General features: G+C 37.8%; 1 long non-coding RNA gene across 1 annotated transcript; it reads right to left on the minus strand.

The window, feature by feature from the left end:
* Positions 1-158: 158 nt before the first annotated feature.
* On the minus strand, positions 159-17,777 carry LOC309797509. Its single transcript, XR_014292677.1, has 3 exons — positions 17,710-17,777; positions 15,064-15,254; positions 159-245 (listed from the first exon to the last, which is right to left on the minus strand). It is a non-coding gene; the product is annotated as an uncharacterized lncRNA (long non-coding RNA).
* Between the last annotated feature and the right edge of the window lie 1,494 nt (positions 17,778-19,271).

The raw sequence follows: 19,271 nt of genomic DNA on the forward strand, positions 1-19,271 counted from the left end.
GAGAGGTAAGTGTCCACAGATGCATGTTAACAGGCGGTGGACGGCGGCCTCCACCTCGATGGAATAATTCTGACGAACCTGGGAACTCGTGGTTGATCAGTGATAAGGAGCTAAGCTCAAAAAACGGTGTTGGCCTGTCCTGGAGGCTGAGGATAGCTGATTCCAAAGGTTGCGACAGGAAGAAAGGCTGGACGGTTGTCGGTGGCTGGAGCAAGGAGCGTCCCTGGGTCTGTTCATTCCAAACACTGTTGAAGCAAAAGGCAGATCTGCAGGACTGCCGAGCGCACTGCCTCAAATAGGCTTTGATATAAGTGAACAAGAAGTCCAAGCAAGGACCAAACTTACCCTTCCCCCCACCAAAATAGCTGGCGATACTAGAATCTAGATCTGGGTAGGGATTCTTCCATTACTTTCTTAACATTCCAAGCCACTAGAGCAGTGGTTCTCAAAGTATGGTCACCTTGTAACCAAGCAGTACCCTATGGGGCCTTCCTAGGACACACCCATCCCCCATAGCCTCTGCTGTAGTTCCTCTCTGAAGTACTCAGATAATAGTATCTCAGGCATATTTCTGGAGTTTTCAGATGCTAAAAACCACCACCCAAGGGAAGAAATGAACTCCTTGATGATCATGAGCACGTAGCCCCCAGACCTTCTGGCACCTAAGGATGGATAATGTTACCTGTCCTGTGGCCTCAACATCAACCAATCAGAGGATTGTGCATGAGATGATCACATTCCCTGGGACGTCCCTCCCTCACCTGACCTTTAAAAATGCTTTGCTGAAATCCTTTGGAGATTTCAGGGTGTTTTGGAACACGGGCCACCCCTCTCCTTGCTCGATCCTGCAATAAACCTTTCTCTGCTCCAGACTCCAATCTTTAGGTTTGTTTGGCCTCACTGTGCTTTAGACACACGAACCTGCATTCGGTAACAACCTGACCAGCTTTACCAGCTTCCCCTGATAATATGTCATATATTCAAGTTTTAGGGCCCTGTCCCAGCCCTATGGAATCAGCAACTCTGGTGGGGCTCAGTGATCTCTGTTATAACAGGCCCTCCAGATGATTTTTATTCACCTTAAAGTTCGAAAATATCTGCATTGTCAGCTGGCCAAAGCGTCCACCAGCAGGTGAAGGGGAGTGGCACCTGGAAAAGTTAGGGAGTAGCCAAGTCAAGTACAGCAGCATTTGCCGTGGTGGTAATGGAGAATGCCTTTTCTCCACTGGTTGGCACAGACTAGTATCTGGGGGCAGTGGCAGGGTTATTTAGGATGCTTTACATTTCAGTGTAGAGTGACCTCTGTCCTGGTTTGCCAGGGACTTCCCCTGTGTGAGCACTTAAAATCTCATCCTGGCAAACCCCTTAGCCCTGGATTTGAAAAACTTAGGGAATAACATGAAATTTAGGGGAAACATGATCTAGGTTTTGGGCAAGTCACAAGTGCTAATTAAAGCTAAGCAAGTATGGACAACATCTAGCCTTCTTTACCCAGTTGCGGCGGCGGGGTGAGTGTGTAAATCTGATTGGGTGAAAAGACTTATTGTTAAGAAATCTTTGTAGAAACATCCCCTTCTGCTTAGTCCGCTGGTTCTCACTTCTGGCTAGACATTGGCATCGTCTGAGGAGATTTAAAATGATTTTATTGGTTTAGGATGCCCAAATGTTGGTGTGAGGGTTTTTAAAAAGTGTTTCAGATGATTCTAATGTGCAGCCAAATTTAGGTGCCACTGCTTAAGCTTTTGAACCGCTGCTACATATTTTCACCTCATCTTCCTATGAGAATATCCAACTGTAGTTGGTTTGTTTGTTTTTTCTTTTTCTTTTTTTAACTGTCTTATTATAAGATTTACTGTCTTAAATAAGATTGAATGTACAGAAAATCCTGCTAGTCCATCTGGTATAGCTGGATCCTTAGACTAGTATCGTTAAGATATATACCACTTAAGTATTGTGACTGGTCTTTTAAAAATTAACATATGCATTGAATTAGTACCATCTCTTTTGAAGTTGTCATGTTGGGGAGCTATACCTCTAATCTGCTGCCATTGCTAAATATCTAGACACCTCTTATTAGGAATTGCTTTTAAACATCTTTAGGGATTAAAACCAAGATTGCTGTATTATTTGTACTGGGACCACACAAACCTCACAAAGTTCCCCCGCTGTACCATCTACCCCCATCTCTAACCCTTGGCGACTTCTAATCTGTTCTCCATCTCCACAGTTTTGTTATTTTAAGAATAATGTGTAAACATCATCATGAATTACTTAATCTTCGGAGATTGGCTTTAAAACATTTTTCCCTTGGCATCATTCCCTTGAAGTTCATTTCAATTTTTGCATATATTAATAATTTGTTCCTTTTTGTTGCTCGGTAGTATTCAGTCATAAGATTTTATCACAATTTGTTTCAACATTCATCCATTGAAAGACATTTGGGTAGTTGCCAGTTTTTGGCTGTTATAAATAAAACTGCTATGAACATTGACGTGTAAGTTTCTGTGAGAACTTAATTAAGTTTTTGTTTCTTTTGGATAAATGCTCAAGAGTACAATTACTGCGTTGTAGGGTGAATCTAATTTTAAGATTAAAAGAGACTGTCAAGCTGTTTCTCAGAGTGGCTAAACCATTTTATTTTCCCACCAGTGATGTGATATAATTTTTCTATGTACTCACCAGCATTTGATGTTGTCACGATACTTTAATTTTAGTTATTCTCTGATATCTCATTATGGTTGTAATTTGCATTTCCCCAATGGCTAATCATGTTGAGCATCTTTTCATGTGCTTCTTTGCCATGTGTATATTCTCTTCCATGAAGTGTCTGTTCCTGTCTTCTGCCTATTTTCTTTTTTTTTTTTAATGTTTATTTATTTTATTTTTTTTTAATTTTTTTGCCTTATAACAAATTTAATCAGTTATACATATACATATGTTTCCATATCCCCTCCCTTTTGCGTCTCCCTCCCACCCTCCCTATCCCACCCCTCCAGGCGGTCACAAAGCACCGAGCTGATCTCCCTGTGCTATGCGGCTGCTTCCCACTAGCTATCTACCTTACGTTTGGTAGTGTATGTATGTCCATGCCGCTCTTTCACTTTGTCACAGCTTACCCTTCCCCCTCCCCATATCCTCAAGTCCATTCTCTAGTAGATCTGTGTCTTTATTCCTGTCTTACCCCTATGTTCTTCATGACATTTTTTTCTTAAATTCCATATATATGTGTTAGCATACAGTATTTGTCTTTCTCTTTCTGACTTACTTCACTCCGTATGACAGACTCTAGGTCTATCCACCTCATTACAAATAGCTCAATTTCATTTCTTTTTATGGCTGAGTAATATTCCATTGTATATATGTGCCACATCTTCTTTATCCATTCATCCGATGATGGACACTTAGGTTGTTTCCATCTCCGGGCTATTGTAAATAGGGCTGCTATGAACATTTTGGTACATGTCTCTTTTTGAATTATGGTTTTCTCAGGGTATATGCCCAGTAGTGGGATTGCTGGGTCATATGGTAGTTCTATTCGTAGATTTTTAAGGAACCTTCATACCGTTCTCCATAGCGGCTGTACCAATTCACATTCCCACCAGCAGTGCAAGAGTGTTCCCTTTTTTCCACACCCTCTCCAGCATTTATTGTTTCTAGATTTTTTGATGATGGCCATTCTGACTGGTGTGAGATGATATCTCATTGTAGTTTTGATTTGCATTTCTCTAATGAGTAAAGATGTTGAGCATCCTTTCATGTGTTTGTTGGCAGTCTGTATATCTTCTGTGGAGAAATGTCTATTTAGGTCTTCTGCCCATTTTTGGATTGGGTTGTTTGTTTTTTTGTTATTGAGCTGCATGAGCTGCTTATAAATTTTGGAGATTAATCCTTTGTCAGTGGCTTCATTTGCAAATATTTTCTCCCATTCTGAGGGTTGTCTTTTGGTCTTGTTTATGGTTTCCTTTGCTGTGCAAAAGCTTTTAAGTTTCATTAGGTCCCATGTGTTTATTTTTGTCTTTATTTCCATTTCTCTAGGAGGTGGGTCCAAAAGGATCTTGCTGTGATTTATGTCATAGAGTGTTCTGCCTATGTTTTCCTCTAAGAGTTTGATAGTGTCTGGCCTTACATTTAGGTCTTTAATCCATTTTGAGCTTATTTTTGTGTATGGTGTTAGGGAGTGATCTAATCTCATACTTTTACATGTCCCTATCCAGTTTTCCCAGCACCACTTATTGAAGAGACTGTCCTTTCTCCACTGTACATTCCTGCCTCCTTTATCAAAGATAAGGTGACCATATGTCCGTGGGTTTAACTCTGGGCTTTCTATCCTGTTCCATTGATCTATCTTTCTGTTTTTGTGCCAGTACCATACTGTCTTGATGACTGTAGCTTTGTAGTATAGTCTGAAGTCAGGGAGCCTGATTCCTCCAGCTCCATTTTTCGTTCTCAAGATTGCTTTGGCTATTCGGGGTCTTTTGTGTTTCCATACAAATTGTGAAATTTTTTGTTCTAGTTCTGTGAAAAATGCCAGTGGTAGTTTGATAGGGATTGCATTGAACCTGTAGATTGCTTTGGGTAGTAGAGTCATTTTCACAATGTTGATTCTTCCAATCCAAGAACATGGTACATCTCTCCATCTATTTGTATCATCTTTAATTTCTTTCATCAGTGTCTTATAATTTTCTGCATACAGGTCTTTTGTCTCCTTAGGTAGGTTTATTCCTAGATATTTTATTCTTTTGGTTGCAATGGTAAATGGGAGTGTTTCCTTGATTTCACTTTCAGATTTTTCATCATTAGTATATAGGAATGCCAGAGATTTCTGTGCATTAATTTTGTATCCTGCAACTTGACCAAATTCATTGATTAGCTCTAGTAGTTTTCTGGTAGCATCTTTAGGATTCTCTATGTATAGTATCATGTCATCTGCAAACAGTGACAGCTTTACTTCTTCTTTTCCGATTTGGATTCCTTTTATTTCCTTTTCTTCTCTGATTGCTGTGGCTAAAACTTCCAAAACTAGGTTGAATAAGAGTGGTGAGAGTGGGCAACCTTGTCTTGTTCCTGATCTTAGTGGAAATGGTTTCAGTTTTTCACCATTGAGGACGATGCTGGCTGTGGGTTTGTCATATATGGCCTTTATTATGTTGAGGAAAGTTCCCTCTATGCCTACTTTCTGCAGGGTTTTTATCATAAATGGGTGTTGAATTTTGTCGAAAGCTTTCTCTGCATCTATTGAGATGATCATATGGTTTTTCTCCTTCAATTTGTTAATATGGTGTATCACGTTGATTGATTTGCGTATATTGAAGAATGCTTGCATTCCTGGAATAAACCCCACTTGATCATGGTGTATGATCCTTTTAATGTGCTGTTGGATTCTGTTTGCTAGTATTTTGTTGAGGATTTTTGCATCTATGTTCATCAGTGATATTGGCCTGTAGTTTTCTTTCTTTGTGACATCCTTGTCTGGTTTGGGTATCAAGGTGATGGTGGCCTCGTCGAATGAGTTTGGGAGTGTTCCTCCCTCTGCTATATTTTGGAAGAGTTTCAGAAGGATAGGTGTTAGCTCTTCTCTAAATGCTTGATAGAATTTGCCTGTGAAGCCATCTGGTCCTGGGCTTTTGTTTCTTGGAAGATTTTTTATCACAGTTTCAATTTCAGTGCTTGTGATTGGTCTATTCATATTTTCTATTTCTTCCTGATTCAGTCTTGTTCTGCCTATTTTCTAGTTGGATTTTTTAAAGTTTTTTGGAGAGTTCTTTTTATATTATAGATACAAGTCATTTGTCTCATATGGGATTTTCAAATATGTTTTCCCACTGTGTAATTTGAGTTTTCATCCACTTAAAATGATCTTCTATGAAGCATTTTTAACTCATTTTGATGAGATCCAATTTATCAGTTTTTGCTTTTATTGATCATACTTTCGGCTAAGAATTATTCACCTAGTGCTAGATGCCAAAGATTTTCTCCTATTTTTTTTTCTAAAAATGTCCTGCTTTTACATTTAAGATTATGATCCACTTTGATTTAATTTTTGTGTAAGGTGTGGAGGTTTAGGTTAAGGTTCATTTTTTGTTTGTTTGTTTTTGTCGAGGGATGTCCAACTGTTTCAGTACCATTTTTTGAAAAGTCTATTCTTCCTTGATAGCTTTCGCTCTGCTGTCAAAAACAAGTTAAATGTATTTATGTCAGTCTATTTCTGGGTTCTCTATTCCATTCCATTGATCTGTGTATCTACCCTCCATGATGACTGCAAAATCTTGAAATTGGGTAGATTAATTCCTCCCGTTTTAATCTTCCTTTACAAATTGTTTTAGCTATTCTTCAGCCTCTTCTTACCATATAAATCTTAGAATAAGCTTGTCTATATCCACAAAAACCTTGAGGGCATTTTAAGAGTAATTATGTTAAGCCTCTTAAGTTGGGGAGAATTGATATCTTTATTATGTTGTGTTTTCTAATCCATGAACAAGGTATGTCTCCCTATTTTGGGGGGACTTTTAAATTTTTCTTCATCAGCATTTTGTAATTTTCAGTATAGAGGTCCTATAAATGTCTTATTGGGCTTATATTTAAGTATTTATTTAGGTCCATTGTAAATGGCATCACATATTTTTATTTAAGCTTCTACACATTTGTTATTAATATATAATTTGATAAAATTGTGTTGATCTTGTACTCTAAAACATTTACAAACTAATATGATTTCTCAAGCTTTTTGTGGATTCCTTGGTATTTTCTCCATTTAGATTATCATCTCATCTTCAGATACAGACAGCTTTACTTTTCCTTAGGCAATATAATAGGATATATTACTATTCAACATTCAGTAGGCTATATTCCTTCCTATTCAACGTAGTAGGAATAGTCCTTTTATCTTTTAAATAAACGTTTTAAAAATTTAACTTTTAAATTTATGTATTTATTTATTTTTGCTTTATTTTCTTAGTAGAACCTCCATTAATATATTTAATAAAAGTGATGAGAGCAGATATCGGTGCCTTGTTTCTGATGTTACAGAGAAAGCATTCAGTCTTTCACAGTGAAATATAATGTCGGTATAGGTTGTTTGTAGATCCTCTTTATGAGTTTCAGTATGTTCCTTTTCCATTCCTAGTTTGCTTGGAGTTTTTTTTTTCTTCTTCTTTTTAAAAATTTTTTAATTTTATTATTATTTTTAACAACTTTATTGGAGTATAATTGCTTCACAATGGTGTGTTAGTTTCTGCTTTATAACAAAGTGAATCATTTATACATATACATCTGTTCCCATATCCCTTCCCTCTTGAGTCTCCCTCCCTCCCACCCTCCCTATCCTATCCCTCCAGGCGGTCACAAAGCACCGATCTGATCTCCCTGTTCTATGTGGCTGCTTCCCATTAGCTATCTACCTTATGTTTGGTAGTGTATATATGTCCATGCCTCTCTCTCGCTTTGTCACAGCTTACCCTTTCCCCTCCCCATATCCTCAAGTCCATTCACAAGTAGGTCTGTGTCTTTATTCCTGTTTTACCCCTAGGTTCTTCATGATATTTGTTTTTTCTTAAATTCCATATATATGTGTTAGCATACGGTATTTGTCTTTCTCTTTCTGACTTACTTCACTCTGTGTGACAGACTCTAGGTCTATCCACCTCATTACAAATAGCTCAATTTCGTTTCTTTTTATGGCTGAGTAATATTTCATTGTATATATGTGCCAAATCATGAATGGGATTGGATTTTGTCAAATGCTTTCTCTGCATTAATGGATAGGATCACATGACTTTTCCCCCTTAATCTATTGGATATGGTAGATTACATTGTTTGATTTTCAAATATTTAACCAATTTTGCATAACTGGAATAAATACCACCTGTCATGGTATATTATTCTTTTTATATATTTCTGGATTTAATTTGCTAATATCTGGCTGAGGATTTTTACAGGCCATTTCATAAAACATATTGGTCTGTAGTTTTCTTCTTTCTATACTATTCCTGTCTGGTTTTGGTATCAAGGTAATACTGGCTTCATAAAATTAATTAGGAACTGTTCCCTCTACTTCTATTTCTTGTCACATGTAAAATTGGTTTTAATTCTTTAAGTCTTGGGTAAAAGTGAAACATCTAAGCCTGAATATTTCTTTTGGGAGTTTTTAAATGAAAAATCAGTGTTTCTAATGGTTACAGGAAAATTGAGATTATCTATTTCATCTTGGCTGAGTTTTGGTAGTTTTGGGTGTAGAAGCATTGGCCCATTTCATCTACATTTTTGAATTTATAGTGTAGACTTGTTCATAATAACTTGTCCCTTATTAACCTGCAGGATATGTCATGGTATCCCTGGTTTCATTTCTGATAGCTGTGATTTGTGCCATCTCTCTTTTTACCTTTATCAGTCTTGCTAGATCTTTATTGATTAAATTGTTTATTTCCAAGAACCAGCCTTTTCTTTCATTGATTCCCCCCCCCCATTTTCCTTTTTCAGTTTCATGGACTGCTGTTTCATCTTTATTATTTCCTTCTTTCTGCTTGTTTAGTGTTTTTTCCTATTCCTTTTTTACTATTGTAATATAGAAAATTAGATTATTGCTTTGAAATATTTTCTTTCCCTATTTAGTGCTATAAACTTCCCTTTCAGCATTGCTTTCACTTCATTCCACAAACTTTGATCTGTTATATTTCCATTTTCTTTTATTCTATGCATTAAAAAATTTTTCCTTGATGCCGTCTTTTTTACCCATGAGTTATTTGCAATTGTGATGTTTAGTTTTCATGTGATTGAACATTCTCCTGTTCTCTTTCTGTTATTGATTTCTAGTCTGATTCCATTATGGCTAGAGAACATACTCTCTATGATTTTAATTCTTTTTAATCTGCTAATGTTTTTTTATCGCCCAGTATATGGTATATGAGTGAATGTTCCACAGACACTTGAATATGTATTCTGCTCTTATTGAGTGTGTTCTTTAAATGTCAGTTATGTCCTGTTGATTGATGATGTTTTCAGTTCTTCCATATCCTTGCTGATTTTTATGTCTGGTTGTTCTATAAATTGCTGTGTTGACGTCTTAAATAATAATTGTGGATTTAAAATTTTCTCCTTTTACTACCTTTTTCAGTGTTTGCTTCATGTATTTTGCAGTTCTGTTGTTTGTTGCACACACATTTAGTATCACTAGGTCAAATAGGTGGATTATTCCTGTTATCTTTACATAATGACCCTCTTTGCCCCTAATAATTTCCTTTGCTCTGAAATCTACTTTATCTGATATTAATTTAGCCATTCCTGCTTTTTCTGATTAACGTTCACATGATATATCTTTTTCATCCTTTTACTCTGAACCACCTATATCATGATGTTTAAAGTAAGCTTCTTATAGACAGTATATAGTTGGATCATGCTTGTGATTTTTTAATCTACTCTTCCAATCTCTGTCTTTGACTTGGTTATTTAGATCATTTACAGTTAATGTAATTATTGCTATGTTAAAGATTAGGTCTACCATTTTATTTTTTGTTTTGTCTTTTACCTTAGTTTCTCAATCTTGTGTTTCTCTTATTTTGCCTTCTTGTGGGTTACTTAAACATTTTTTAATAAGCCCATTTTAATTTATTTATTTATAATCATGTGTGTATACTGTGTGTATAGTTTTCCTAGTGGTTGCTTTTGGCATTACAGTATACATATGGAACTTATCATAGCCTACTGCAATCAGTGTTTTATTACTTCAAGTGAAGTTTCAAAATTTTACTTCCATTTAGGTCTCTTAATATTCCCCAGTTTTAAAGTATGACTTTCTGTAGTATTTCCTTTCTCTACATTGAGAACCACATCACATGATGTTATAATTTTTGCTTTGACCATCATATAGTATTTAAGAAACTCAAGAGGCTAATGATAGTCTCTTATATTTACCCCATTTGTTTACACCCATTCCATTGTTCCCCTTTTCTTTCTGAAGCTCCCAGTGTTCTGTTTTTGTTTTCTTATGTTTTCATAACTGTAGGTGACATCTGGTCTTTCCAGTGCCATTGGATATGAGTTTCAGGAAACCCTGAGCCTGGCTCACTTAATACTGCTGAGTTGGACGGTTTGTATATGTGGGGCCTGTTGGCTCAGCAGATGCTAGCAGACTAGACTAATGTTGATGGGACTAGTGCCACAGGAGGATGGGTTCCCATTCAGGCTATGCTGCTGCTACAGTAGGTCAAGTCCCCCTCTACTCCAAGTGTGGGGCAGTGACCTGCTGCTGTCACTGCTTTGTATTAGGCTGCTTTTCCTCAGGTGTGTGATGGGATCACATGGAAGCTGCTGCTGCTGCTATCAATTACAATGTTAAATTCATTTCTGAAATACTGAAGTATAAATATATAGCCTGGCTCTTGTAGAACCTCTGTATTTGTTTTTTATTGCTTTCACACAAATTACCCAAAATTTAGTGACTCAAAACAAGGTAAATTTATTACCTTACAAGTCTGACATTGGTCTCAATTGAGTAAAGTAAAAGTGTTGGCAGGATCGACAGACGAATGGATAAAGATGTGGCACTGGGATTCCCTGGTGGCGCAGTGGTTGGGAGTCTGCCTGCTAATGCAGGGGACACGGGTCCTGCCCCGCTCCAGGAAGATCCCACATGCTGCGGAGTGGCTGGGCCCATAATCCATGGCTACTGAGCCGGCACGTCCGGAGCCTGTGCTCCACAACGGGAGAGGCCGCAACAGTGAGAAGCCCACGTACTGAAAAAAAAAAAAAAATGTGGCCCATATATACAATGGAATGTTACTGAGCCATAAAAAGAAATGAAATTGAGTTATTTGTAGTGAGGTGGGTTGACCGAGACAGTGTCATACAGAGTGAAGTAAGTCAGAAAGGGAAAAACAAATACCATATGCTAACACATATATATGGAATATAAAAAAAATGGTTATGAAGAACCTAGGGGCAGGGCAGGAATAAAGATGCAGCCATAGAGAGTGCACTTGAGGACAAAGGGAGGGGGAAGGGTAATCTGCAATGAAGTGAGAGAGTGGCATGGACATATATACACTACCAAACGTAAAATAGATAGCTAGTGGGAAGTAGCCACAAAGCACAGGGAGATCAGCTCTGTGCTTTGTGTCCACCTAGAGGGGTGGGATAGGGAAGGGAGGGTGGTAGCGAGATGCAAGAGGGAGAGGATGTGGGGATATATGTATATGTATAGCTGATTGACTTTGTTATGAAGCAGAAACTAACACACCATTGTAAACCTATTATACTCCAATATAGATGGTTAAAAAAGAAAAAAAAGTGTTGGCAGAGCTACATTCTTTTCTGGAGGCTCTTAGGGGTGTTTCTGTTCCCTGGACTTTATCTGCTTCCAGTGGTCACTTGTAGTCCTTGACTCAGAGTCCCCTTTCTCCGCCTACAAAACCCAAAATGTTGCATCACTCTGATTCTGGTTCTATTAGGACATCTCTCTCTTTCACTTTCTAAAGTTGGGAATGGTTTTCTGCTTTTAAGGACTCATGGAATTAGATTTGTTCCATGAGTTAATTCAGGATAATCTTTCTATCTCAAGGTCTATAACTTCAGTCATATCTGCAAAGTCCTCTTCACCATGTAAGGTAACATATTAATAGGTTCCAGGGATTAGGGTGAGGGTATTTTTAGGAGCCATTATGCTGCCTACCACACACTTAACAAGTGACCTTGAGAAAATGACTGAGATTTTTAAAGCCTTACTTTCCTCAAACATAAAATGGAAAGAAAGATAACTAGTTAATATCATGAAAGTGAAACAGTATATATGAAATCAACTAACTCAGAAAATAAGATTTCTTCTTTTTCTTTATGATTTACATGATTCTCAGAGTTCAGTTACTTGAAGAGTTACATTTTTTTAAACAGAACTAAGGAATTTCAGGGTTCAGGTGCTGTAAGATTGTCTGAATTACCTGAGTAACAATTAGCTAAGCACAGGTGTAAAGCATTTGATTTACTCCCTAGTGTTTTTTATCTTCTCATCCCACTAAATGCATATCCCTTGTCTAGCTCCAGCCAGTAGAGTCAGAGCTTGTTTTACTGTTTAACTAAAGTTCAATTTAAATTCTCTCTACATCTCCAGATTCTCAGCCCTGGTTGCATATTATAATCACCTGGGGAGATTTCAAGAACTACTGATGTCAAATTTCTACCTATCATGGATATTTGAGGAGGGACCTGGAATGAAATGCTCTAGCTTATGGTTTTTGGAGCCAAATCATGTTTCTACAGATACTGTAGAAAGTATCTTCTAGGTATGAAAATAGTTCAGATAAGTCAAATTTCTCAGTAAAAGATGACAAAACTATGGCTTAGGTGGTAAATTTTCCATGTCAATTTGTCTGGACCACCATGCCCAGTTATTTGGTCAAATATTATTCTGGATATTTCTGTGATGACGTTTTTGTGTTTTTTTAAATTTTTTATTATTTATTTATTTATTTATATTTTTGGCTGCGTTGGGTCTTCGTTGCTGCACGTGCGCTTTCTGTATTTGTAGCAAGCGAGGTCTACTCTTCATTGTGGTGCACGGGCTTCTCATTGCAATGCCTTCTTGTTGCAGAGCATAGGCTCTAGGTGCATGGGCTCAGTAGCTGTGGTGCATGGGCTTATTTGCTCCATGGCATGTGGGATCTTCCCAGACCAGGGCTCAAACCCGTGTCCCCTGAATTGGCAGGTGGATCCTTAACCACTGTTCCACCAGGGTAGTCCCTGTGACGGTGTTTTTGGATGAAATTCATATTTAAATTGGTGGTGGACTTTGAGTAAAGCAGATTATCCTCCATAATATGGGTGGGCCTCATCCAATCAGTTAAAGCTCTTAATAAAACAAAGACTGACTTCCCTGTTGCAAAAAGGAATTATGCCAGAAGGCTTACAGAAATTGAACTGCAACTCTTCCTAGAGTCTCTAGACAGCCTAACCTGCAGATTTTGAATTTACCAAGCCTCTATTATTGTGTGAACCAGTTGTTTAAAATCGCTCTCTCTTTCTCTATCTATATATAGATATGGATATAGATATAGGTATTAATATCGATATCTAGATCTATATCTATCAATATATATGGGCACATTGTATACACCTGCTGTTGGTTCTGTTTTTCTAGAGAAGCTTGACGAATATAATGTCCCATATAAATAAAAGGATGAACCCAAGTTCACCCAGGTAGAAAGTAGTACAATGAGACCTGGAACTTAAGGCCTCATGACTCATTCAGCTGTGAACACTGACCCAGAACTGGGGTCCGCAAACTCTGGCCCACTGATCAGATCTCGCTTGACTCCTGGTTTTGTACATAATGTTTTGCTTGAACACAGCCGCACCCATTCATTAACGTATTGTGCATGGCTGTTTCTGTGCTACAGCAGCAGATGGGCAGTTGCAACGGAGATGTATGGTACACAAAATCCAAAATATTTCCTATCTGACCCTTTACAGAAAAGATCTGCTGACCCTTGCTCTAGGATGCCATCTGTTTTCTGATAGCACTGAGGAGAATAATTCATGCACATTGTGATAGATTGTTAATCTCATGTCCTCCTTAGGTCAAAGATCTCTCAAGTGCTCACCCTTGCAATAGCCAGCTTGGGGAGCACTGTCTGAGGATGCAGAAATATTTCTTGCCAGGTCTTTCCAATCCACACTGCTCCCTGACTATGGTTCTTAAAACCTATTTTTTAGAAAATTTTTATTGGAGTACAGTTGATTTACAGTGTTGTTAGTTTCAGGTGTACAGCAAAGTGAATCAGTTATACATATACATATACCCACTTTTTTTTTTTTTTTTTTTTTTTTTGCAGCACGTGGGCCTCTCACTGTTGTGGCCTCTCCTGTTGTGGAGCACACTCTTTGGACGCGCAGGCTCAGCGGCCTTGGCTCACGGGCCCAGCCACTCCGAGGCATGTGGAATCTTCCCGGACTGTGGCACAAACCCGTGTCCCCTGCCTCGGCAGGTGAACTCTCAACCACTGCATCACCAGGGAAGCCCCACTTTTATTTTTTTTAGAGTGGTTTCCAAATAGCCCATTACAGAGTATTGAGTGGAGTTTCCTGTGCTAATAAGAAGAGCAGGTTCTTATTAGTTATCCATTTTATGTAGAGTAGTGTGTATATTTCAGTCCCAATCTTCCAGTTTAACCTCCCCTCCACAATCCCCTGGTAACCCTAAGTTTGTTTTCTACATCTGTGCCTCTACTTCTAAAACTTGTCTATTTTAACCAACTACCACTCATTGCTTACTGTCTCTGGCTTCATGTACTTGATAATAAATCTACTTCTTATTCTATCCTGGATGGATGACATGTTCCAAGGACTGAGATAATACCTTATTCTACATAACTTGTCCTTGATATTGTCTATCTTGGGGTCTTCATCTATGTCCCACAGAAGACAGTCACACTCTATCTTCTAGTACTATTAATAATACCACATTTTAGGGCATGAATTTGACCCAATGCACTGAACTATCCTTTTAGAAGCTGTATGCAACCTGTCACTGGGTTTTAGCACAGGAGTACAACTCAGATTAGTGTTCATATTTAAACAAATCTACTTGACCAGAAACCTTTTGTCTCACCATTTATTTTATTACACAAATAACTTCTGTCTTTGCATCTATGATGTAAATATTTTTAATTTCCTAAATTATCTGAAAAATTATTTAGAGCTTCTGTTTCAATAGGCATTGGAATTGCTGTGTTATGTCTATTTCATTATTTTATTTCCAAATGTTAAGGTAGGCTTCAAGCTTTGGCCAAGAGTAGACAGGAAAGGGTTTAAAAAGAAATGAAGAGTGGGAAAGATTTCTGATGCAAGGGAGACTTAATAAAGGTTTGATTTTGACTCAATATTTTATGTCATTGCCAAATAGCTCCCTGGTAAACTTCCACTCTTTGGTAATCATTAAGTACAGAAATTAACAATCAAAATATGCAGTGATTCTCTTCATTTTCTAAAAACAAACCTGTATCTAGATGAGAGGAGAATTCATTTCATCACTCAGGCTCTGGACTTACGACTCCAAGTCCTGTCTTCTTTCAACCATACCTGCTAAGTTTCGGTCTAACTTCTTGAGCATGAGGTGATGGCTTCAGCTTTCATCCCCTTCCTCAGTATATAGCTTGGTGACTATGTGTAAACGATCTAAAACTTGAGAACTTGGGTTCAAATCTTGACTCTAAAATTTACTTGTTGAGTTCTCTTGAACATGTTATCTGTTTTTGCCTCAGTTTTCTCATCTATAAAATAGAGATAACATTACTTCTCTCAGCGAGTTGCTATGAGGGTTAAAAGAGAAAATTCATACAATGCAAGAATTTATCAGTTCTTGGAACACAAATACCGAAAAGAAATGCTAGCCATTATCAAGGGCCCCTCATTTTATGGATAATATAGATTAGTTTATATAGGTCTAATATTTACATATACATAAACATTTTGTACCTATATGTGTGTGTACGTTCTTAGAAATTGAGCAGTCAACATTCACATCTAAAAGTATGTGCTCTGTGAAATATAGATCTCCTGTGTACACAGTGCTCTAGTTGTCTATTGCTACATAATAAAGAAGTCCAAACTTAGTGGTGAAACAAACAAAAATTTTAACATGTGCTCAGATTCTGTGGGTCAGCAGTTCAAAGAGTACACAGAGGAGATGGCTTGTCTCTACTCCATGACTGATATCTGAAACGTCAGCCCATGAGGATTCAAATGGCTGGAGCTGGAATCATCTAGATAATTTTAATTCCCATGTCTGGCTCTTGAGATGGGATGACTTGAAGACTGGGCCCAACAAGGACTGTTGCCTGGAGTGCCTATAGATGGCTGCCCATGTGGCTTGGACTTCTTATAACGTGGTAGTTAGGATTCAAGATAGAGTATCCCAAGAATGAGTGTCCAGAGCCAAAGCATTCCACGAGAATCATGCAAAAGCTGCATGACCTTTTATGATCTAGTTCTAGATGTTACAAAGCATCACTTTCATTATATACTATTGCAGGCATTGGGGACCTTTTTCCATAAAGTGTCAGACACTCAATATTTTAGGCTTTACAAGCCATACTGTCTCTTTTGCAACTACTTAGCTCTGCTGCTGTGATGTGAAAACAGACAGAAACAATACATATACTAAGGAACATGGCTGTGTTCCAATAAAGCTTCATTTATAAAAGCTGGTAGATGGCTAGATTTGGCCCACCAGACATAATTTACTGACCCCTGCTCTATTGTTTGAAGCCATGGAAAGCCTGCCTAAATTCAAGGGAAAATGGCCACATCTGGATACGAAGAATGGCAACGAATCTGAGACCCTGTATTAAAACCACTACATAAGAGGATCTGTCTGCATACCTTGTTTCTCCCATGTATGGTGGATATGAGGTATTGGGACATGTTACATCTCTGTAAGCCTGGGTCAAGGTCAAACTTGGAATCTGATCTCAATGACCTTGATTTCTGGAATAATTGGTAACTCTAATTATGATTTCCTTACACTCCTTACCCCAATAAATTATACCACAAACGATAGATTTCAAGTAAACAGTTGCTTTATGGCAGATTTTTATTAAGTCTCCATTGACTGAATTATTCCATTTTGGTTGGAAAGCGTGAGTTTTGTTTCTTTCCTAAAGAGATCTGCAACTTTTCAGATGTGGCGTTTCACTCTACTGAGAGGGTGATGTAGGCTTTTATAAAAGGAAAAAGCAGGGCAGGCTGAGTTCACTCAGATCCTATTAATGCTTACAGGAGTAACTGAAACTGGAATACAGGCTTCCAGGTTTTCCTGTCCTGTGCTCTTTCCGGTAGGTGCCATGGTCTGCTGGGCCTGGCAGTAATAGGTTTTGACCTTTACCTCTCTACGCTATTGTGAAGTGGTTTTGGGTTTTGTTAGCTCTCTTATGAGTTTGTACGAAATTGTGTCCATAAAGTCGGCTGAATTCCTCAGGGAAGGATGATAGCTGTTACTGTGTTATTACTGCAGATGTTGTGTTGGTTACCCTTTTTTTCTTTTCTTTTGTCCAGTTGTATCCTGAGCTTAAAAGTTATATTATCCGAAATGAAAGATGTGCATCTGGTGGAAAATACTAATTTAAGGGATGAAAATTCCTGATGATTGCTTCAGTCAACCCTTAATACACACTGAGCTTCATCAGTAAATAGACAACTCTCAGACCTTTCCCTTGGAAGAGGTCGCATAATCAGGCTTTGCGTTGATTTTGCATTCTGTTCGTTAGAGATAGAAGAAATTAGAGTAATTGGCTGGTACAGGGAAAGCACAAAGAACTTTCTTCTATTTTTGTGATGCATCCCGTAATAAGGGTTGAAAATGAGACTGGAGGTAAGAACGTGAAACTCAGAAAAGCAATGGAGAGAGGATATAGTTTCTTTGAAAATATTCTTTCAGTGTTGGCCCAGAAGATATATGAAGCTGAGGAAATTTTTCTTTTAAATGATGATTTTTGTGTTAACGATGTGAGTGTGGAATTGGTAAGAATCAGGAAGAAAGCATCCTTTTCCACCAAGGACTTGGGAGCAAATGAAACCATAAATACTCCCCGCTCTTGGAAACCCTTTTGGAGCAGTAATCAGAGGAGGGTAAAGGCAAAGCCTCAGGGCAGAGGTGTTCAGAGCAAAGGGATAGGAGGAGAAGAAAAGGAGAGTGGATATTTTTAGAGCTGTCATTTTGAAATTTACCTGCTTCTGATTCAGTGCTGCTTTGCTACTGTGTTGGTCCAGTGGAAATCCTCAAAGCAGGAGCAGCCCTATTTTAAAATAATAAGGTTAGAGCAAGTGACTTGAATCCGGGTCTCTTTAGCTCAAGAGCACAGAGGGGAGTGTGAGGAAAGAGTGAGGCTGCAAGGAATTGTTCACTGGGTACATTTTCCCCAAACCTCACTAACTGGGAGAAACTGACCACTGGATTCTGTGCCTTGAAGGAAAGCAAAAATGTTGAAAGCAAAGAGTGTGGAGCTGGTTTAGAAAGCAAGCTCTATCATCTGGTCACCTGCTGATGATAATAGCATTGGCTGAGACCTGACCATTTACAATGAAGGCACTTCTGTAGGTCATAAGTTCCAGGAGGGCCAGAACTCAGTATGTCCGTTTCAGCATTTAGCACGGTTTAGCATCTTCGAGCCCGGTACATTATTGGCATATAGTAGACTTAAAAATGAATATTTGTGGATTGTCTGAATGAGTGGATGGATGTGTGTGATTCATATCCTCTTTGCAGGTCCTATGCCCTACAGTGGATTTTCAGTGTCAGATTGTGAAAGTATTTATGACGGGGATTGGCATTGTTCCCTATCTAATGGATAAAGGTTACACATCAAAGGACTTTACACTGACATCCCAAAAGCCTCATAGGAACTACTTAACAAAAAAATGAAATTGGATTCTGTATAATTTCTAATTTATAAGCTGGCCAGAACACTGGTATTTCAGCCAGTCCTCTGGTAGTTCCAGTGATGTCCCCATGATCATCCAGGCATAATCAGAATGGCTTTAGAATTTGGGAGCCAAAATGTTCCTCAGTATTAACTGCTTTGCTAGTTCATTTAAGAAAATGGACTGTTGAAAAAATAGCTTCAGACACAATATGGCACATTTTATGATTTAGCATGAAATCTGAGAAATATAGCGGTTACCTGAAGCCTGCAATGGTAAAGTTCCCTCTGCTATTGAAGTTATTTTCTTTAAACAAAGATTCTACATCAGTAATGATATATATATATATATATATATATATATATATATATATACACACACACACACATATATATATATATATATATACATATATATATCTGGCATTTTATCTTGATGTCACTTAAGTATTTCTATATATTATTCCCACATTTGGGAACAGAAATGTTGAAGTTATATCAAGATAAGAAGTTATTTATTAACAGCAATGCTTTTTCAAGAATCTATCAGGCAGCATTTGGAGGAAGAATAACTTTACACTGTTACAGTCTCCACAAATATTGCACAAAATGATTTAAATATTAAAGCTCTCATATAAGAAGAGTGGTATTCATATTTCCATTTACAGCTTGCAAAGAATCTAAATGTTGCTTTTTCTGAAAAAAATCTGTGGGCCATCAAAATTCTATTTTCCCAGAAGTACTCAGGGATGATCATAGTGAAAATAAAAGCACATGGAAAGAATATTAATAAACAGTGGTTAGCAAGATTTCAATGAGAGGTAGAAAAAGGTTAAGTTAATAAAAGAACCTAGGGGGCTTCCCTGGTGG

Source organism: Mesoplodon mirus (assembly GCF_964341445.2).
Source record: "Mesoplodon mirus genome assembly, contig: HAP1_SCAFFOLD_664, whole genome shotgun sequence".
NCBI classification, from domain to species: Eukaryota; Metazoa; Chordata; class Mammalia; order Artiodactyla; family Ziphiidae; genus Mesoplodon; species Mesoplodon mirus.